Here is a 23,427-nt window from a genome sequence, read left to right on the forward strand (position 1 = left end):
AAAAGAAAAAAAAAAAGGAGGAGGAGGGAGGCCGAGGACGACAACAACGATGATGATGACGGGAGGGAGGGAGGAAGGGAGGAGAAGGAAGGGAAGGAAGGAAGGAAGGAAGGAAGGAAGGAAGGAAGGAAGGAAGGAAGGAACTATAAGGACAAAACTGATAAAAGATAGAGGAGAGGATGCAGGAGAGGAGTCAAGGACAATCTGCATCAGTTAACTGATGGCAAATTCTGCTGTGGTAACAAACCTCCCCAGAATCTTAGCGACTTCAGAACCATCTTAAAGTTGGCATTTGGGCATTGTGCACCACCCCCACTTCAGTGTCCATCTGTACTGTCCAGCATGATATCAGGCATAATGTCTGTTTCATTCTATTTCTTGAGATAGTCTCACTATGTGGCCCAGACTGGCTTAGATTCACAATCCTTATGATCCTCCGGTCTCAGCCTCCCAGGTACTGCAATTACAAGGATGGGCCACCACACCCAGCTTAAAGGCCAGGTTCTGATGACAGCTGGATCCAGAGACCTAAGAACTGAAAGGAACTCACAGCACAGAGTGCATCAGAGGGATGGAGACAGGGTGAGCAACAAACTCCCTCTCCTGAAGGGAAGGTGGCAGGGTGCCCAGCAGCCACACGTCCTCACGACCCTGTGGTCCACAGCGATGCGCCATCCAAGTGCTCCCGCAGATGTTCTAGTTCCACGCAGGAGCTTCTTCCCTTTACATGTGGCCCTGGGACACTTCTAGAACAGATTCTAGGGAAGTCTGAGTATTCCTTAGAGTACCTGGCCCATGCCCTCTCATGTCCTCCTCATGGAAACTCTAAAGCCCCAGTAGCACTCTAAATTAAGCACCTTCAGGTCACCATGAATTCCAGTTGAGCCCTACGGGCCACTCGGACTCACTGAGCACTTTCAACTCAGCTGCCCAAAGCTTCCTGGGCCCTAGTCAGTCAAAGCACGTTTAGAGCCTTGTCTTAGACTTCCTGGGAAAGCAAGATGCCTGGCGTCTCTTCCTGTAGGATTGTGCCTGGCCGGAGGGGCTTCATGACACTGAGGTGATTGCAGGACAGTGGCCCTGCTCTCCCTCAGCTCTCAGCTACCAGGTGTGTTGGGCAAAGGTTGTTCCATTTATTAGAGGTAAGAAGACTCTCATTCCAGGCTGTTTCACAGCCCATCTCACCTACTGTCTCCAACAGCTGCCGGGATGCGCCAGCAACATTGCTTGAACTGACACCTTCCCAGGGGCTCTCCCATGACAGTTTTTCCCAACTCCTCTCTGCCACACAGAAGCGTGGCTTCCAACCCCTAATTTCTGTCACTCTGCCCTGCCCAGCACCAGCCAAGTCACAGATTTCAGGTTGTGTGCACGGAGGCACCCCCATTCTAGTGCTGGTTTCTATTCTGTAGGTCAGCAGATGCCAGGCCACAAGGGCTGTGAACATTGACTGAAATGTTTCCCACTCAGGCTGTGCTGGCTTTGACCTGCAAAGGTGCAAACCATGGCCAGCAGGCTGGGAGCCTCCCAAGACTGCTACCCGCTCATGGAAAAATCCTGTCTCCCCAAGTTTCTGTCTCTACTCACACCACGCAAGCTAAGGGACGACCCAAGGCTAGATCAAGCATCAGAGGGAGACGACAGCAAACCCCTGTGACAGGCTGGAAGTGGAGAACAGGAACCTGGGGAGAGTGAACGAACTCCACAGGCAGATGGGAGCATCATAGGTATTGTCAGGACTCCCTGGAAGCAGGAGAGACACAGAGCTCTGGAACCTTCTAAACTCAGTCATCACCCCATCTTCACTCTGACATGCCCTGTCATTCCTCCGAGGATCAGGGCAAGAGAGCAAAAGTTGACAGCTGCAGGGACAGGACAGAAGAGTTCACTCCTCCAGTCAGAGATGCATCCAGCCATCAGTCATCGACAGGTCAGTGAGGACAGACTAAACACGAGGAGCATTGTCCATCAGCTTGATCCACAGATATTTCCAAAGCATTCCATCCCACACAGCAGGGTGTATACTCTTCTCAAGTTCATGTGGAGCATTCACCAGGATGGGCCGCTCACAGGCTACAAAGCATACTATAACATACCAAGAGGCAGGCACACGTCATGTGTGGTTCTCGCCACCGTGCAGTAAGTCTGGAACTCAGCAACCTCTGGAAAGCCCCAAATATTTGAAGATTAACACACGTCAAAGGAAAAGTCTCAGGGTACATAAATGAGCGTCCAACTATTCAGAATTGGTGTCTTGCAGCTAAAGCCCAGCTCCAGGGCCATTTACAGCATTAATGTGCCCGCTAGATAAGAAGAAAGGCCCAAAATAAATGGCCCAGGCCTCCATCTCAGAAAGCCAGAAACAGAACAGTTTAAGATGATAGCAAGCAGAAAGATGAAAAGAAATTGTAAAAAATTAGAGCAGAAATCAGTGAACTTGAAGGGGGACAAAGCATTAGAGAAAAATCAATGAAACCAGAAGCTCATTCTTGGAAAAGATCTATAAAAGTGACAGGTATGCAGCCAGGCTGAGAAACAAACACCAGAAATGAAAGCGAATCTACACGGTCCCAGACACTGTGAGCGCTAACAAAACACAGAGAGCAACTCAATACCACAGATTTGGAAATTTAAGAGGAAATGAACCAGAACTCCACAAGGAGGAGTAGAGAAACTAACGCAACCAGGCAGCTGTTGATTGTCAGTTTGGTTGGATGGAAAGACACCTAGGAGATAGCAAAAATACACTTCTTCCAGAGACAATTAGACCAAGAGGGCTCTGACCTAATCAATGCATTAATATACTGATGAATTCAAACCACGACTAGGGCTGCGGATGTAGCTCAGTGGCAGAGTGCCTGTGTAAGGATCTACGTTCATTCACCAGCACCACACATACAAAATCAAAATCTGAATGGACTGCCAGGACGTGGTCGAGATGGGACCAGCCAGAGAAAGCAAGTCACAGGGTGGGGAGGGGGTGCCTGGAAGGGAGTGCTTGGTCCTGCCCCCTCCTAGCTCGCTTTGCTTCCGTCTGCCATGTGGTAAGTCTCTCTTCTTCATCACAGCCTTGTCACCCTTTGCCCCCTCGGCCCACAGCAAAGGAGTCTGCCAACTCTAGATCGGAACCTCTGAACTGTCAGCCAATACAAACCTTTAAACTGTCTCCCTCAGGTCCGTGTCACAGAGGTGGAAGGTCTATTTTTTAAAATAATCATTAATCACCTTCAGAAAAGAAAAGACTCACCTTCAGCCGTGAGTTCTAATAACCACTTGAGGAGTAATTACTATTTCTCTAGACTCTCTTGTGGAAATAGACACAGAGAACACTTCCTAATTCACCCTATAAGACCACTCTCTCCTGATATCAATACCAGATAAAGACATCACAAGGAGAGTACAGACCACAAACATAGATGTCAAAATCACCAGCAAATTAGTATCAAATCCAAGCTTAATTAAACACCAAGTGAGATTGGGCTCAAGTATAATCCCCACATTTGAAAATCAATTTACAAATGGATGAGTGAATCTGTACCCTGGAACAAACGAGCAAGCGCCTCAAGGTTGCAAGACACGCAGTTCATACATGAAAACCTGGTGCTTTTCTCTAGGCCAGCAATAAACCATTAGAATTTAAGGTTTTCTTTAATTCTAGTTATAGCAGAATGCCCTAAAATGAAATACCTAGGTTTGAAGCTAGCAAAGTCTGCATAAGAGCCGCACGCTGAGAACTAGAAAACTCAGGTGAAAGATCAAAAACATTCAACTAGACGGAAAGTCAGTCCCTGTTCAAACAGAAAGACTCCCACTGTGGCTGTGGGTGTGAACCGTACAGTCCCGCAGCCATTGAAAACGCAGCAAGCTCTTCTGCAGTTACCGACAAACCAATTCTGGAGTTTGCACAGAATGAAGAGCCAGCTCGGCAGGGAGGAACAAGTTGATACTCACACTCCCCAGTTCCAAGGCTCAGCACCAGGATAGAGAGGCCTCGGTGACAAGGTAGACATATAGGTCAGAGGATGTGGCAGGGACCCAGCAGGACAGCCACACCACTATGGTCATCTGACGTTTGACAAAGAGCAAGGCGATCAGTAAGAAAGATGGGCTCCTGAATAGAGGGGACAATGCAAATTCTAACAGTTTAGACTCACACTAGAAGTGTCAAAAATTACCTCAGCCTGTACGACTATAAAAATTCTAGACGTCATGGGGCCTCCGTGACCATGGGTTTGAGTTTTGGGTTATAACAAAAGCACAATGTACAAAAGGAAAAGCCGATAGCTTGGATCTTTCAAAATTAAAAGCTTTGGCCCTGGGAAAAATACCACAGAGAGAATAAACATGCCACAGACGGTGAGAAAAATCTTTGCAAAACACATGCATAGCAGATAAAAAACATGTATCCAAAATATAGAAAGAACTCTCAAAATCTAACAATTAGAAAACAGACAATCCAATTTAGACACGAGGAAAGGGTCTGAATGAACATCCCATCCAAAACAAAGCAAATAAGCCCACGCGTAGACAGCTGCCTGACATCCTTTTTCATTACAGATGTGCAGATCTGAACAGTGTACATGTTGGACTGGCCAGGCTCCAAAGCACAGAAACCCACAGCCAGTAGACAGTAGAAACCTTCATTCACTGCGGGTGGGACTGCAGAACAGGGCAGCCTCTCCGGAAGACAGTTTGGCACTTTCTCACAGTGCTAAACATAGTCTTGCCATATGATCTGGCAGTTGAATTCTTAGGTGTTTACCCAACTCATGAGAAAACTTATGTCCGCACAAAAGCCTGTCTGCAAATGTTTATAACAACATTATTCATAATTGCTGAGAACTGGAAGCAACCAAGATGTCCTTCCGTAGGTCACTGGATAAGCGATTTCTGGTACATCCGTCCACGCAATGGAATATTGTTCAGTGATGAGATGAAATGAGCTATCAAGCCACAGGGGCACGGAGGAACCTGAAGTGATAGGTCTGCCAGCTGCGTGCTCTGTGGTCCCCACAATACAGGGTTCTGCAAAAGAAAAACTCTGGAAACAGCCAAACAAACCAACTAAAAAGCCATGGTGGCCAGAGGTCAGGGTGAGGCAGGGATGATCACGTAAAGCACAGAGGATCTGGGGGCAGTGAGATAAGGCCGTGCTGTGTGGTACTGTTCTGGTGGACATACAGGGTATTAGCTTCCCCTGGAGGTAGCAAACATCTGGAGTGATGAACCTGTGAAGAAGGAAGCTTGTCTTGGCTCACAGCTTTGGAGTGTTCCATCTGTGCCCAGTCAGCCTCCCTGCCTTGGACCCAAGGCAGCACAGCACATCACGGTGGGAGTACATGGCAGGCACCTTGTTGCCAGGATCAAAAACAAACAGAAGAGACCTGGTCAGACTCCTGGTCAAGGGCGCACCCTCAGTGACCTGCACAATTCCTCTAGGATGCACCTCCTAGTGGCTCCATCACCTCCAGGCTGGAGACCAGGCTCAGAACCAACCCTTCTGTGGGCCTTTGGGGACAGTCAGATCCAAAGTGTAACACATGGCATTATACATTTATCATGACCGCAGAGTCTTACAGTGAAAGTGGACCTTAATAGATGTACATTTTTAAAGGGTCAGTGAAGAAACTGGATCCCAGGAAGAAGGGAAGAAACTGGCTAACCATAGCACCCTCCCTGGAGGGCTGAGGAGGAGGTGCCCTCAGTCACTCTGAAGAAAAGTCCATTACTATCCAGCAAAAGGCACTGACAATGGACACGGTGCCCTATAGACAATGCCCCACAGACACCACTTGTCTAGATGAGCTAGAATTTAGACTTAGCTAGACAGAGGGAGGATGGTGGGTACCAGGTCCTTCACTGTTGGTGTGGGAGTGCCAGGCAGTCAAGGAAGGAGCTGGAAGACTTTGTGTGGGTGACCCAGAACTGGAGACATCAGCACCCACATGTGCTGAGCTTAACACAGGCATGGACGGCAGGTGGTTAATCTCTGGTCCCCCTGATAGGTGGCCAGCGGCAAGATCCAGCAGCAGCAGCGTGCAGCACCCAGGCTTTGGTGTCTAATGGGATCCTCCAGGATAGGAACCAGGGCTCTATGGGGAAACTGGGGCAGGAGATGCATGAGGCCTGGAGCTTCCTGGAAAGAAGAATGAACACGTAGGGATGGAAGTCAGAGGATGCAGGAAAGGGAGAGCTCCCAGAGGCAGACCTGGTGTGGTTTGAGTAACAAAATAATGTAGCATTAAGATATAGCCCAGAGTGTAAAATTAATATCCTGAGTCCATCCTAACATGAATGAATGAATAAATAAATGGAGATGAGCCCAGTCTCCCAGGAGGATTCCACATCATTGACGAATATGTTCTGTGCTTGGGAAGTGGAACACATTTGTACAAAGGGCAGCACAGAAAGGCAGAAACATCAGGGAAGACACACCTGACTCCAACACTGACTGTGACCTCGTCCACGCATGTGCCCTCAGCAGGTTGTAAGGAAGACCACATGGCTTCTATGCAGCTCCAACACTACAGCTCCTAATGGCCAGGGACAAAGCAGCAGATATGTGGGGGGGGGGGGCTGGGGGGATCACCTGACCAGTTTTGCCCCAAGGCATCAAGGTCGTCAGAAACAATGACATCAAATGCACCCAGCCAGTGTGAGGTACATTACAGTGATATATGGAAAGTCTCTATGCTGTCTTTGTTTTTTTGTTTTCCCTTAAACCTAAAAACCAGTCTGTAAAATAGTTTACCATTTATTTATTATTTGTGTGTGTGTGTGTGTGTGTGTGTGTATGTGTGTGTGTACATGTAAGTATACACGTACTTGTGTGTGACGGTCAAAGGACACCTTTCCGGAGTCAGTTCTCCCCTTCCACTATGTGGGCTCCTGGAATTAAACTCAAGTCGTCAGGCTTGGCAACAAGCACCTCTAATCTGCTGAGCCATCTCTGTCCCAAGTTTACCTTGCTAAAAAAGCAAGCATTTTGCTGGGTGTGGTGGTGCACACCTTTAATCCTAGCACTTGGGAGGCAGAGGCAGGCAGATCTCTGTGAGTTCAAGGCCAGCCTGGTCTACATAGTGAGTTCCAGGTCAGCTGGGGTTACAGGGAGACCCTGTCTCAAAAAGACCAAAAAAAAAAAAGCAAGCATGCATTTTATGGACTGTAAATTATTCCTCAATAAAATTTGTTTTAAACATTGGGGAAAATAAACGTGGCCTGCTGCTAGAGTCTCACAAAAGAGAAAAATGATAAGAAATCCAGGCATTTATAATCACGGTTATGAATTTCTCTGATTGGAGAAGAGAACTGAGGCAGTCAGATCCCTCAGCTACAGCCAAGAGCCAGTGAAAGGGCTCGGAGACAGCCAGCTCTATTGCCAACAACACCCACCAGGCCCCAACACTTGCACCCACGGGGAAGGAAACCCATGTAATTACGAAACGCAGCTCCACTGGGGAAGTGCAGCTCTGGAGCCAGGGAATCGGTGTGGGGGAGTTGGAATGGCATTTTCTTTTCTTGGAGAAAGACAGAAGGCCCCAGCGTGGAGATTAAGCTTGCTGGGCACTGGCCGTGCTCAGAGGCTGTGAACAAGGCAATTACTGCTCCCATTTCATCCAGTGTTGGGGAAAAGGACCCTGTGGCCAGGCTGGAGCTGCGCTACTCCACACAAGGAGCCCGAGGCCCCCAGCTCCGCACCTTCTGCCTCCAAAACACTCTGCACTAAGTGTAATGGGTTTTAGGGAATTTATTTTGCCAATTTTAGAACCCACCATAAAGAAGAAATATGAGCGAATTTTATGAGGTGTACTGTATATCTTTAATACTCGTATTTTTTTCTCGAAATGCTGAGAATATCAATTACGTTTATGGCTGTGTGAGGAGGTGCCCAAGCCCACCGCTGGCAAAGCGGGTCCTGGCAAAGAATAAACAATAGGGTACTTGGAATCCCAAAACCCACAGGCTCACAGCACCCAGATGTCATCTGAGAAGCTGTCCAGAGAGGACTATCTAGGGACTTTACACTTAGGAAGTAGGCATGTGTGTGCACATTTGTCCATTCATATATGTTTATGCATGCATGCACATGAGCTTGTGTATGTGTGTGTGTGCGTGTGCATGTGCTGGAAGCATGTCCTTTTTGCTGTTTGTGTACCTCTCAGAAGACAGTCCTGGGGAAGAGAAGGTGAAGTTAGGGGGGCACCTTGGAAATGGAGAGATGCCACCATGACCCCTGTAGGGACAGATGTGGCTCAAAGCTAGCCCACCAAGGGCTCCCTAGGCCAACAGTCTGATGAGGGCACCACAGACCTCCAGCCCCTTCTAAGCTTCCATACCCAGGATCTCTGCTCAGGTCCCAAAGTTCTCCACAGGTCTGCTATCCACACCTCTCCTCAGCTGAACCGGACACTGGAGCCAGAGGAAAGCACTAACCACATATAGGTGGTTGGGGTTCTGGCTCAAGGCAGTAGAGCCGCAGCCCTGAAGGTCAGGCTCAGGAGCAGAGCAGGCTGAGCCTTCCTCGGTCACTCCCCAAGCTGCTGAGAACCACAGCCATAGCACCCATCCCGCATGTGCCCCAAGACCCAAAGAGCAGCTGTCTCTCTGGGTTATGCGTCTGAGATAGGATGGGAACTCCACAGACACACTGCACATCCATGCACATCCACACATACACTCTTTCCCACACACATATACTCTTTCACCCACACACATACTAACCCACATGTATGTGCTAGTCTTGGACAAGTCCTCAACAACCAGAGAACTCAGAGAAAAAAAGTCCTGCTCTTTAAAGGGGACCCTTCTGATAGGATGCAGAATCCTGGAGAGCAGGGGTCCCCAGAGCTTCAGCCGTGCTCCGGGGTGGCCTGTGAGGGGCACCCCCACTCCAGCACTGCTTAAGGTTATTTACGGCTCCGACGTGCACGTTTGTTTAAAATCTGCTGCAGAATTCATCCTCTCTGCCACTTACTCAGCCATTATCGGCCATCGCAAAAGTGCCGAAGAGAGAGCCATAAACAGCCGTGATTTACGAGGCAGCAAGAACACGGGACGAACGAGAGAAAATTAAATCCTTTACCTGTGAGATTATTTACGAGCTCCGTAGACGTGCATGACCATGCCAGGTGAACTGTGGTCTGAGGCACATGTTCAGTATCTGTCCTTCACTGGACCCACAGTCATGGGGCAGAGGCCAGGTTAGCCCTGTTCCTTCCCTGAGGCAGCCTGGGGTGAGACCAGTTTAGGACCCACATAGGGCAGCACTCTGTCCCAGCATACCTCCAATGTGCTGTGGGACCTTATAATTACTACCCTCTCTGGTCTTGTTTACTCTGAACCAGAGGGAGCACAGAGATAAGACTGGGATTGTGTGGTCTCAGGGCAAGTTAGAGCATCCTTTGGACAACCTTCTCAGGCTGCTCCAGTTTGTGTTCCACCTTAGCCCCTGCCGTGCTGCTTCTCCACCCTCTTTGCTGCTGGGGTGCTGGGCACTCAACTCCTGGATCAGAGGATTAAGGGCCTTTCTGCCCAGCCCTTCATTCTGCCCTTCATAGGGGACCCTCCGTCCTGCCTATTGTCTTTTCTCTGTCCCAGGAAGCCCAGGACACCTCCTCCAGTGCCGTAGACTTTGTAGGTGGATGGCTATGAGGCAGGACAGCCTCACCACCAAGTCCCCTTAGGAAGGAGCTGATCCAGCAAGGTTCTGTTCCTTTTCCTCTGGTGCTGGAAACTCCCAGAGCAGCAGAGAAGGTCAAAGGGAAGCCTGGGGCGTGATGGAGCCCAGCCTGCATCCCGACGCAGGGTCACATGAGGACAGTAGATCCCCAGGAGCTGCAGCCGGCCGCATCCTGCCTTGGGCTATGGCCCATGCTAGGGGCCCAGAGGAGGGGGCCAGGCCCACTGGGTCCGCAGGCCCTGGGACTTCAAAGGTCAGTTTTCTTGTGAAGGGAGGGATGGAGGAGCTCTGACCTGGGTGGGAGGACAGACTCCTCAGTCTGCTGGAAGCCAGATGTGCAGCACCTGGAGCAGCCACCCTCCCCCATCCCAGGAGCCCCTTCCTACCTTCTGCCATACACTGCACCTCCACAGAGCTGTCCCACTGTCCCATGTGTCAGGACTCCAATGAGGGAGGCATTACCCATGTTGCCAGACTCCTAGAGTTCCCTTGTGATGAAAGGCAGCTAGCATGATGGGTATGGGATCCGTTTTGCACACTTTCCACTTTTTTAAAGAAGAAAAAATCGCCAGGGAATGTAACAGTGATAACGCTTTACATGGTTTTGAGGAGCAGAGCCTTTCTGAGCAAATGAGAATTTGATTTTCCAGTTAAAGTCCAGCGTAAACCAAGCCTCAGAGAAGCATTTCTTTTGCCAGCAACTTGAGGACAGCATCACCTCCAACTACAAGTGACCCTAACCCCAACAGCGGAAGGGTTGCAAGACCAAGCCTAACCATGCCCTGCTCCAGGCCGGTTGGGGCGCCTCCCTCAAGAAGCCCCTGGGTACACCACTGGTGAGCTGGGCCCTCTAGGGCTTAGGCCTTGACTTGCCAGCACCTGGCCAGGCTCCAACCTGCACCCCAGTCCCCAAATTGGCTCAGCCTGGCTCTGGTATCCTCATACCACCTGGGAGGCTCAGGGAGCCAGACATGGGGCAGGAGGAAGTGGCGGGGGGGCGGTCACACATCTGCAGCCACTCCTCTGGTCTCAGTACCTGCCAGTATGCATGACCCCAGCACCAGTGCCTTGGGCCCACCTCTCCCTGATCCTTTACCAAGCTCCTCTTTAGGGGGGACTCCAGCAGCACCCTGACTTTACAGTTCCCATACCACACCATGTCCCCACCCTGTGGCCCAGCATGTGGGCAGTTGGCTCTGCTTTGAGATCTCACTCTCAACCTCCTGGTAGCTGGGAACTAACCAGGCCCACAGCAAGATGGCAATATAGAGGGGATGCAGTGAAGATAGGAGTCCTGGAGGACCCCCAAAGAAGGGAAAGGACATTGCCCAAGATGTTTCAGAAGGGGACAGGGATGAGTGCACAGTATATGGTGGCCCAAGAGGACCAGGGGACAGAGAGCCTTGTTGGGGATGAGTTTGGTGAATCCCTGAATCCTTGCCTGGTCTATACTGCTCCTGCAGACCCTGGGGGCTCTGTGTGACCCTCACAGAAGGTTCCAGCTTTTCCTGGTCACAGATACTCACCAGGGGCAGGGCCTGGGCCTCGGGTACTGAGCTTAGACTCTTGTGCCACCTCTGCCACTAGTTCCACACAGGCAAGACTCTTCCCCACCCTGGCTCAGTTTCCCCAGCTGCACAAAGGTTGTATGTCTAAAGGCCCTGGATGATGCCCAACTCAAGGTCACTGACCAAAGCCAGGTCCCGGGGGCCACCTGGGGTTACCACTGTAAAGCTGCAGACAGCTCTACATAGCCACAGGAGCGAGAGCAACCCTTCCATCTCGTTCTCGTTCCTTCCCAGCGTAATTGAAAAATCAATATGTTGCAGAATTTCTGTGCAAACCACAAATACTATCATTTCCAATCACAAAGGGGATGATCCTACAGCACCACAGCTGTGCCCATAAGGCCCCCAACACAGCAAGCTCTACCAGGGACTCAGGGCTGTGCCAAGCTGCCATGCAGGATGCCCCTCCTACCCTGGGGCACCTCACCCCAGAGTCAATCACACCTTCCCTTCTGTGGCTTCTGATCACACTGTGCCCGGCCCCATAAATAATAGCTGTAAATGACCACCTTGGAAAGTCGATCAGTCGTCAGTGTAGTCACAGACGGTCACACCACACCTGTCATCAAGAAGATCTCATGTTGGAACTTATTACATTTTTATCAACTCAGCAGCGCGCGTCACGATGCAATTTGGGCAGCGCACTGTCCTCTGCAATCAAAGCTGTTGGCTTTTATGGGTTTGCTCAATTTCGCCCAGGGGACAGATAGCACAGACCAGGAAGAAAACACCTCATCCTTCTGAGTGGAGGACGAGCCAAGGCCAGGCCATAGGCCCAGGAGAGATGTCATCAGCCTCTGTCTACCCAGGCCCTGCCAACCAGACACAGAGCTCTGCCGCACCCTGGCAGGTCCTTCTAGACTCCCATGGACGTGTTCGCCCATGTGGGGCCCAGCTGAGCCTCGTCCTTGACCTGGGGTCCAGAATAAGCCCAGGATCTGTGTGGCCTCAGCCACAGCCACCCCCAAATACAGCTGGGCTCCTTCCTTTTGGGGCTGGAACTGGCCTTGTTGGCTGCCTGTCTGTTACCTCACTGACTCCATATGGAGGTCCAGTGGCTAAGGTATGGCGGCTTCCTGCCCTACACTAGTGCTTGACCTTCAGAGCTGGTTATTGACCTTTAAGGGGACAGTAATGGGGACACAGGAAGCCAGGTGCCTGGACTTCCCACCCAGGGCTCAGTCTGTTTTCCCTGTGTGCCCAGGTCCCTGAGATGTGACTAAGGCAGGCAAAGGCAGATGTTCACATTGCACTAATGGAGCTGTTCCTCAGGGCAGTTCCCGCCCCCCAGACCCTCACCTGCTCCCGTTCTGCTGTCCACAGATATCACCTTTCCTGCTGTGGAGGTTTGAATGAGAATGTCCCCCATAGGCTCCAAAGTATTTGGAGATTTTTGTCCCCAGTTGGTGGTGCTGTTTTGGGAGGTCTTAGAAGGTGTGGCTGTCCTGAAGGAAGCACGTCACTGGGGGCGGGCTTAGAGAGTTCGTAAGCCTTGGATCTCCAGTTGCTTCCTGTGCCTACTTGAAAATGTGAGAGCTTAGCTTCCACTCCTCCTCCAGCCATCTCTCCCGCCATGCCTCCCCGCCACGATGGACTATAATTCATAAGCTCAGTAGGCAGCGTTCCTCCATGGTCTCTGCCTCAGTTTCTGCTTGAGTTCCTTCCTTGACTTCCCTCAGCGACGGACTGTGACCTGCAAGTATAAGCCAGGTAATCCTTCCTCCTCTAGGTTGTGTTTGGTCATGGTGTTTATCACAGCAACAGAAAAACAAACTAGGACATTGCCCAAGCCAGTCTGGAGCAGCGGTACTCCCACCTACCTCTCTCAGCCCCACCCAGGGCCCTCCATGCCTCATTTCCAGGGCAACATAGACTCCTCACTGTCACAGCCACTTAGCATTGCCACCTCCCTGATTAGGGGGTCACCAACACTTCTGCTCTTGTTAGCATGAAGAGGAGGGGTCTTTTCCCCACGGGGTTACCCAAGGCTTGGACACACTTGGTGGGCAGCACCAGCAACCGCCAAGGTCCTCTCATTCCTTCTTTCCCGTATCCCGTCAGGATTTTCACCCATGGCCATGGCCATGGCACACACTATGTCCACCATGTGTCCCTCTAGACTAGCACTGTCCATCTGTGCTGTGCAGTAAGGGTCACCACTGGACTCCAGGGCAAGAAGCATTTGAACTGTGGCTAATGTAGATGAAGATGTTACTCAATTATGGTAGAATTAACCAGAGAGTAAACTGCACGTGTTGAGACACAAAGTTCGGTGGGATTTTGTTTGCTTGTTTTGAAATCTTTTTTGAGACTGTGGAGACCAGGATGGTCTTGAACTCACAGAGCTCCACCTGCCTCTGCCTCCCAAGTGTTTGGTAGGTTTTAACATACTAATTGTACTGGTTAGTTTTTATTGTCTACGTAACACAAACTAGAGCCCGCTGGAAAGAAGAAACCTTGATTGAGGAGTTTCTAGATCAGATTGGCCTCTGGACATGTCCATGGGTCATTTTCTTGATTGCTAATTGATATAGGAGGGTCTAGACCACTGTGAGCAGTACCATCCCTAGGCAGGTGGGCCTGAGCTATATAAAAATCCTAGCCGAGTCTGAGCCAGAGAGCAAGCCAGGGAACAAACTGTGAGCAGCCTTCCTCCGAGGCTCCTCCTGAAGTTCCTTCCCTGACTTCCCACAGCAACGGACCGTGGTCCAGAAGTGTGAGCCGCGTTTGCAGCCGAGGTGTTTATCGCAGCATCAGAATGCAAACCGGGACACACACCAGCAGTCGCAGCCCAAGGGGAAAAGCAACAGATGCTCTCACCCCACGGAGGATTTCTCCATGTCCCTTTATCCCCTGCCCCTCTCGGATTCCATGTCTCTGGTCCCAGGCCTCAAGGAACCATGGATCTATTTTCTGTCATGACTCATTAGTGTCCACTTTCTAGAATTTTCTATCAATCCTTCGTAGAATCATAAATTATCTCCCTTTGTGTCACGCTTCTCTCACACAGGGCTGTTGACTACTGATCCCTGTTGCTGTGTGTCTGCTGCTTTCTGTTGCTGCAGAAGAACTGTGGGGTAGACGCATCCCTCGGAATCCGAAGAGTTGTTAAGCAGTACCTGTGTCCTCTGCAGGGGGCCTCAGCTTGACAGGGCTGGGAAGAGGAACGTCCTCTATCTGATTGACCTGTGGCCGTGTCTAGGATGCATTTTCTTAATTGCTGAGTGATGTAGGAGGGCTCAGGCCACTGTGGGTGGTGCCATCCCTGGGCAGGTGGGCCCGGGTTGTATAAGAAAGCAGGCTGAGCACAGGCCAGGGAAGCAAGTCAGTGGGCAGCGTTCCTCCGTGGTCTCTGCTTCAGTTCCCGCCTCCAGGTTCCTGCCCTGGTTCCCCTCAGCGTTGGACTGTGGCCTGCGCATGTAAGATGCAATAAACCCTTTCCTCTCCAAGTTGGTTTGGTTTTGCTTCTGGTGGGATTCATCAGGAAGTGTAGAGTCTGGAGCTTTCTTTGGTTTAGAGCCACAGGTCAGCATTGCACCAGGTTTGTACATGTCTAGGCAATGCCTGTCTTTCAAGGAATGTGGCTATTTATTTAAGTCACTAAGCTCGTTGGCAGAGTGGCTCACGTCATCTTAGTGGGGCTGGCTGGATGGCACCATCTTCATGCTGAGGTAGGTAAGAACTGTTCTCTTTTTTGGTCCACCTCACTAAGGGTCTCGTCGTCTGACCGATCATCTCCCAGATCTGCTCAGGGCTATGCTGACATCTGAGCCACACCCCTGTGTACTTGGATTTCAACTGCATCTCTTTGTTCGTAAGTTGGGTTTACCTGTTCTTCCTTTCCTGACGTGCAACTGAGGTCGTTGATTTGAACTCTTCTAATTCAAGTATTATGCTATAGACAAACAAATGTTGAGGTTTTTGTTTTGATTCAGTTCAAAATGCTTCTAACTCTGATTTCTTCCTTGGCCTGTAAGTTTTGAAGCCATTTATTATGTCATTTCCAAAAATGGGAGCATTTTCCAGAAATCTTTCTAATTCTTCTAAACTCCACTGTGATTCCATGACACTCTTCATGACGTGGGACTTTCTAATTTTGGAATTCTTCTATGATCCAGAATATCATTTATATTAGTACATGTTCTTTGTCTACTAGAAAACAGTGGCTATGCTGTTGCTGGGTAACGTGCTTTGTAAAGCCAGTCATCCCTTTAAGCTTGTCCTGCCTTCTGGATTAACTGAACCTTTTTTGCCATTCTTTTGTTGGTCTCAGCACTGGCTATTCTGTGACTTACTTTGTGGCTTTATGGCTTACAGTGTACACAGGTAACTTAGCCCTGTCTCCCTTCGCATTAGATTACTCCACGGGCACAAGGACGTTGTGCGACACCTTTCCCTTGGAAGAAGCTTAAATAATGAATCTTATTTACTTTCCCAGCACTTTGGACATCTCACCCTTTAGTGCATCTACTCCCTCCAACGTCGCCTCCTTCTGCCTGTCAGTTGCTTCAGGGTGTCCTGCAGGGCGGCTCTGGTGAGGCATCCCATCAGCTTTGTCTACGTGTAGAAGTCTTTACTTTGATTTTGCTTTTGAAAAATACTTTTACTGGTCGGAGCTGGAGTTTGGTGCCGACCCACGTGGCCTGCCTGGGTTTCGCAGGAGGTCTGCGGCCATTCCTGTTTTGGGTGTGCCGTATAGACCTTGCCTTCGCATTCTGGCTGCCAGACTTCGCCCTCGCTGCTGGTTTCGAACCATTGATGGTGATGTGCCTTGGGCTTGGTTGAGTGTCTTGGATCTGTCCTTTACCCTTTCCACATGTGGGAAATACTGCATCATTCCTCAAGTGCTTGTCTGTCCTCATGCTAGGGACACATGCCAGTGTGCACATGAGGAAGTCAGAAGACAACTTGCTAGAGACAGTTCTCTCCCTCTGCCATGTGGGTCCCAGGAATCAAACCCAGGTCCTTGGGCTTGGTGGCAGGCACCCTTACCTACTTAGCTATCTCACCAGCCCTCGTCGGCTTTTTTTAAAATCCTAATGAGTTTATTGGGCTGGCTAACAGCATAGGGTGAGGGTTTATTTACAGAAGAACAGGCGCCCCCATTTACAACTTCATCTGCTTATTTTTAAGTTTACATTCCTTTTCTGTTTCAGCGGGGCCTGATGCTTCCCGGACATCTAAACTGTCACTAACCCTGTCCTGTGCATTTTTCACCCCATATGTTGCTGATTTGCCTCTGGAGTTCGCGTTACTTTTCTTTACGCCTTCCTTGTCTCCGCTTAACTTTCTGAGCACACAGAATGCTGTTATAATAACCACTTTAATGCCTTGCTCTGCTGATCCTGACGTCAGTTCCGGGTTGACTTTGGTGATTTAGCTCCTCATTACGGCCACGTTTTCCTGCTTATTTGCATGCTTGTTAATTTTTATTGGGTCCCAGACGTCGTAATGTTCTATTGTTGAGTGTTAGCGTCCTGAGCTTTGGCTGGAATGCAGTTAGTTCCCTTAGAAATAGTCTGATGCTTTAGGTGGCTACAGTTTGGAGACTTGTCCCCCCAGAAGCCCATGTGAAAAAGATTTGGTCCCTTACCTGTGGAGACTCATAGCCCCAGGCCACTGAAAGGTGGTGGACTCTTCAAGCAGCAGAGCCTCCTAAAGGGGAGGTCTTTCAGTCACTGGGGTGTATCTTTGAAGGGAACTGTGGGACTCAAGTCTCTCCTCTTTCTTTGCTTGAAGGCCTCATATAAACAACCCCATGATGTGTCACCTTACCACAAACCCCAATTCAGTAAAGATAACTGAATTAAAATCAAAACCTCCAGAACTGTGATCCAGCAAACTTTTCTTCTTCATAAGCTGATTGGCTCACCAAAACCTGACTGAGGTAAGGGTATTAAGAAGACTGTTTCATCCTAGGCCAGTCATTTCCTAGCACCGAAGCAAGGCCCCTCAGACTGCTGTGCTCAGAGCCTCGTGGCATGCAGTTTTGCAGACAGACTGGAGTAGGAACCACCTCTGGGCTGTGCACGCTGGCCTCACGACTTCAAAGCTTTCTGCAGTCCTTTCCCAGTTCAGGTGAAGCTCAGAGCTAACATGAGTCTTCAAGGGACCCCACAGACTATAGGGTTCCCAGCACGCAGCCCTTACCTCGACAGCCCTAACCTACGAGTGCTTACTGCCTTGATCTTCCCTCCACACGGACACCCCCAGCCCAGGGCACACAGGAGTTCCACGTGAATCCGCTTCCTGCTCTGCGGCCTGGACACTGTCCCCAGCAGGAATGAGACAGGTCATGGGTCACCTCATTTTCCACCTGTACATTCCCTGGCCTGGTGGCCACTTCCTGGGAACTTCAGGCTCTCTTAGCCATTCCTTGCCGTTTCCATTGAGAGGGAACCCAGTTCGTGTGCCTCCATGTTGCCTGGAAACCACGCCCCCAGTTATATTTGTGGTGTTTAATTTTAACCGTAATAGCTGCCTGTGGCTGCTGCTGCCCACCAGGTACCACAGCTCAAGACTGCCTCTCTGAGCCTGGCTCCTGCGGGAGCCCGAGGTGCTGACACAGCTGCTGCCTAGGCGTGCTTCTGAGTGACACCAGTCCATGAGATGGTGGGTTGGGTTGGGCGCGAGCACCTGGAAGTTGTCCCCAGAGTCCCTCCTTCCTTACAGCGCAACGCCAGGGTCCTGGGTGCCACTCTGCCCCATCAGGGGAGTTGAGGCCAGGGAGGCTTTTGTCATTCTGCAACACCAAATCTCATCACTGTCCCCTCACGTAATCCCTCCCATCCTGATGCTCCAGCCTCCCAGAGTCGAGCCAAAGCATAGAACGTCTACATTTTTGAACCCAGGGAGCAAAACTTTACCCAGCAGTGTTTCTGTCCTTCATGAATGAGGAAGAAACCTCAAAAGGCTGGTGGTCTCAACTCAGAGTGACAATGGTTTTGAACAGACATGTTTCCAGAGAAGAAGCACAATGGCCAGAATCCATGAAAAAGATACCTGGTGTCATCAGTCACTAGGGAAAGTCAAACCATGACAAACCATATGAAATACCACTTCACACCCACCAGGATTGCTATTGTTCAGAAAATAATAAATGTTGGCAGGGTATGAGGGACTGTAGCCCCTGTGCCCTGCTGGTGGGAATGTATGTGACATAATGTGGTCCATGTCCAACAGTTAATACAGGACTCCCATGTGGCCCAGCAGTTCCACTCCAGCCATTTGCTCACAGAACTAAAGTGGGGTCTAGAAGACATGTTCGTAGAAGTTGCTGCCTGTGAGTGTAGACGGTGGCAGGAACCAGAGTGCCCAGGACAGGCGAATGGTCAAGGCCAGGGCAGAAGAAGTCACAGTGAGGGAAAGAGATTCCACACATCCTAGACCCAGCAGTGAAAATATCACCCTGGTGAAATAAGTCAGACAGAGAGGGACAGACTCAGAATGGTTCCCACTGCCACAAGGTTCAAAACCATAGGGGAGGCAGTAGAGTGGGAGGGGAAGGGGTGTTGGTATTTACGGACAGAGTGGTTTAGATGCTGAGAGAGTTCTGATGGCTACAACAGCCGCACTGCAAGTATATTTAAGGCCATTTAACTGCACACCTACAAGTGGTTGAAATAAACAGGATGTGTTTCTCATTGTGAGCAGCCAGCCAAAAGCTAGGCATGCTCTGTAGGACAAGGTCAGAGCGGGGACATCAGTGTTCACAGACTCTGAAAGGTCCCCTGTGGAAGGGGCATCTCTCACCATCTTAGGATCTCTTGGTCAAGCTCAAGGTGCCTGTCCTCCCATGCACAAGAGAGACAGTGAAAAATGGCTCCCTGAGGTCAGTGCACCTAAGCACCCATGCTCCAGAGGGAAAAACTAAGGTAAACTAACTGCTGCTGGGAGGCACTGGGTATCTGAGGACAGCAGAAGGGCTCCAAGTGCCCTTTCCTCCATGATCTGACTTTGTGACTTCCAATGATTTAAAGACATTCTAACCACTCAGTCTCAGGCACATCACCTCCTGCCTTCTCCTGTCTCTCAGTCTGGCTCCGCTTTCCCACAGTTCCCCACCTGTGTCCCTTCTACCCCTGCAACCTCCCATTTTGATTTGCTGTCCCCTCACCCACATACCCACAGCAGGGAGACATCCCACTTCCCAGACCTGAAGCTAGCTAGTGGGACCCTACTGACCACTGACAACCTGCCAAAGTCACCATCACACCTAAGACACGCAGGGGCGGATAACTGATGGCTCACATGGGAACACACAGACGACTCACATGGGCACACAGACTGAGTCACAGTAACACAGAGACACACATATGGACAGACAGACACACAGAGGCAAACACACACAATCACACAGATACACACTGATACACGTACGTACACAAGGACAGATAGCACACATTGTCTCACATGGGCACACACAGATAAGTCACAGTAACACAGAGACACACATATGGACAGACAGACACACAGAGGCACACACACACAATCACACACAGATACACACTGATACACATACGTACACAAGGACAGATAGCACACATTGTCTCACATGGGCACACACAGATAATTAACTCACACAGTCGCACGCAGACATACATGCAGGAACATCACAGATACACATACTGAAACTCATGCATACAGATACCTGCACACAGAGATAACACAGAGACATTTGCTCAGACACCACACACACACACACACACACACACACACACACACACCACACACACCTGCACCCACTTGCACCGTCACACACACCAACAAACCCAGCATTCAAGTTCTTTTCTTGGTGAATAACACTGTCCATACCCACATCTTCCTTTGAAGAGGCTGCTCTGAGGTCCCTGGGGTCCCAGCCTCACAAGCTGGAGGTGCTGTGTGAGCACGGATGGGTCCGCCCTTCTCCACGCGTGGGCTCAGGCACTCCGTACTCTGAGGTCCCTGGGGTCCCAGCCTCACAAGCTGGAGGTGTGTGAGCACGGATGGGTCCGCCCTTCTCCACGCGTGGGCTCAGGCACTCCCTGCGTAGAACTGTGAGGGTTAAGATGGAAATTGCCTCCACCTGGGCCTTGTGACCGGCTGCAGAGAATTTCCCAGAAGGGCCTCTGGCCTCTGGGCCCGCCCCTGCACACCTGCCCACTTCGCGCCGAGGACAGGTGGTACCTGACTCCTCAGGCCCCCGAGCTAGGCAGTCAGACCTGGTGTGGGGCGACTGTGGCTTTCCACTCATGCTCACAGCCCCAGGTTCTTGAGATGCCTCTGCCCCCATGTCCTTTGCTGCCTCCCTCACCCCTCAGACCAACCTCCTCCTTTCCTCACTGGCTGTCCTTCCTCACGTGCCTTCTCCACAGCGTCCTGGTTTGAAACACACGGAACTTGCAACCAGCCTTTCTACATGAGTGTCAGAGCAAAGGCCAAACTTTGACTTCTCCTGAAATACTGGCCCAGGCTGATCCCTTGCATCCCAGTTGATGGCCTTGGCGCTAGGGCGGAGCAGGGCTGGGCACGGGCAGCGGCTGTTCAACTGCCATCAGAATGTGGCCTGTGTGAAGGACTTTTTTCTCTAATCATGCCACTGAATGTCAAGAGCTCCAGACCCCTGAGCCCAGGTCATCTGCTGCATCCAAAGGCCACAGTGAGGAGTGTGACGGGGCCCTGGGACCGAAGAGCAGGGTGGGAATGACCACAGCAGAGGGGCTGGCCTGAATCAGCAGGAACCCGAGGAGGTAGAGGCTAAGGCCTGTCAGGAGGTGACTCTAGGGACACAGTAGCCTAAGCTGATGGCTGTGATGGGCAGAAAGGAGCAGGCAGTGAAGATAAGTCCAACTGTCCCAGTGAGTCACTTTTAGACTGGGAACACTCAGAGACATTCTTTTTCACCCCAGTGCTAGGGATGCAGCCCAGAGCCTGTGTGCGCTAGGAAATCCTCTACCACTGAGCCACACTCGCAGACCAGGATATTATATCTTTTGCCCAGTTCCTACAATGGCTGCGTAGCAGAGCTAGGGTCTGAGTGCAAGGGGGTGACTCTGAGCACCCCCTTAAGCAGCAGTTTGGAATCCAGGCTCCTTTGGAACTCAAGGTGGGAAGGAGCCAGCATTGGAGATCACACCCCGCCCTCCCCACATCAGATGTGCCAAGATCCCACCCACCTGCCTCTCCACTGTTGGAAAATGGCAGGTGATAGGTGCCCAGGTCACTCCTGACCAGCCCAGTCAGCAACTATGTGCACCTGCTGCTGATAGAGCATCAGATCATGGCTGAGTGGAAGCAGCAGTCATTACAGGGAGGCAGGCCCTTATACCACCAACCCTGGGGCCTGAGAGAGCCCTGAGGCAGGCATCCAGCCCAAGAAGGTTCCCAAGGGCCTTCTAGCTGTGGGCACTTTCCCAGGGCTGGGCTTCTGAGGTGCTTGAAACTGCATCACCAAGCAGAGAGCTAATCAGAGGCACACGGGCACCCTCCCCTCCCCCAGCTGGGCCCAGCATCTCCTGGTGGCCAGCCCGCCAGACAAAGTGTTGCCTGTAAATTGAGGACAGTGCTGGCCTGGGAAGCCTGGGAGGGCGATAATTGGGCCGGCTCTAAGGTGTCTGTTGGGGGTGGATGGCATTAATTGGAGGAGGACAGAGAAGAAAGGAGCTGGTGGCTGTGGGAAGGCAGGGACTATCGAGCCAACTGGTCCATCCTGCCTGCCCAGGCACACTGCTGCAGGCCTCTGCCAGGCCATGGAACTATTCTGGGGAGATGGTGAGGTCCAGGGCTTTCCTCTGCCATCAGCCGCCCAACCCATCAAAGATGGGTACACCCCACAGGCATCAGTGAAACAGAGACTAAATAAATGAAGTTATTATATTTATATATATTACATATATTTATAAATAGATATTATATTAACATTTATTATATTAATACATGAATAAATGAACATTTGGGTGAGTACACTGACCATCCCCCCTGGGAAGGCTGGACCAACCTTCAGGACTCCACACACCCCCACCTAGAAGAGGGTGCCTCTGTCTAAGCTGTCCTCCCTCTCCCTTCCCCTACAGCACTTTCTCACCCTCTTCACACAGAACTCCAGCCTGCCCCCACTCATCTCCAGTCCGATAGCACTGTAACCTCGAATACTCCCAGCCATCCACTCTCAAGTGCCAGCCCAAGCCACCGTGGGACCACACAGGACCCAATACCCAGACTCCCACTCCAGTTGTCCAGGTAGAGGGCCATTATTCCATAGCCCACCCTGGCTACCACCTACACACACACTGCCAGTCCTGGCCAGGCAGGCACAGCAAAGAGCACGCCCTATCTCCCCACCCCAGGCACCTCCAACCCTCCACCGCACCCCCAAAGCAGCCCCACACAGGGCAGGAACCCCCAGAAGCAGGCCCTCCATTGTCAGCAGGCACAGACACCCACATGACCTGAGTGAACTGGGGGAGTAGACACCATGAAAAGCGAGCCTATCACCCCAGTCTGGCCCCCAGCTCCCTTACCCTCCAGACAGAGCTTCTGTGAACACACAATCTCCTGAATTGCCCTTCAGCTGAGCAAGTGACTAATTCATCCCTGTTTAGAAAAGTAGCTTAGCAAAACACACTTTTTTTTAATGCATATGAGTGTACTGCCTGCATGTATGTGAGTGTATCCATGTTGTGTAATGCCCACAGAGGTCAGAAGACAGCGTCAGATCCCCCAGAACTGGAGTTACAGATGATTGTTAGCCACCATGTGAGTGCTGGGGATTGAACCCAGGTCCCCTGCAAGAGAAACCAGTGCTCTTAACCGCTAAGCCATCTCTCCAGCCAGAAAAAGACATATCTACTTAATTTGCCCGAGGAAACAAGGATCCCGCCTAGCCTGTTCATTTGGTGGGTAACAGGAGGGCTTGTTGGACATTAATTATGTCTCTTGCTTTTCCTCTTCACTGGTGAGGTTGGGGTGGGCAACTGAGACTCCTAGAGCCAGGCCCCCACTCCACAGCCCCACAGGGCCAACCTCACCTGAGCCGTGGAGGGTGACTGGTGTCTCCTGCAACAGGCTCCGGGACCCACCCTCAGAAGGACTGGGCCACTGTGAATGCAGTGACTTCTTCTGGTAACTACTCCCTCTGTGGGGTTATGGGTGAGGGCTGGGGGGAGGGGATGTCACCTGGTCTGATGGATGAGATGGAAC

Source organism: Nannospalax galili, unplaced genomic scaffold (assembly GCF_000622305.1).
Source record: "Nannospalax galili isolate Female #2095 unplaced genomic scaffold, S.galili_v1.0 scaffold188, whole genome shotgun sequence".
Classification (NCBI taxonomy): domain Eukaryota; kingdom Metazoa; phylum Chordata; class Mammalia; order Rodentia; family Spalacidae; genus Nannospalax; species Nannospalax galili.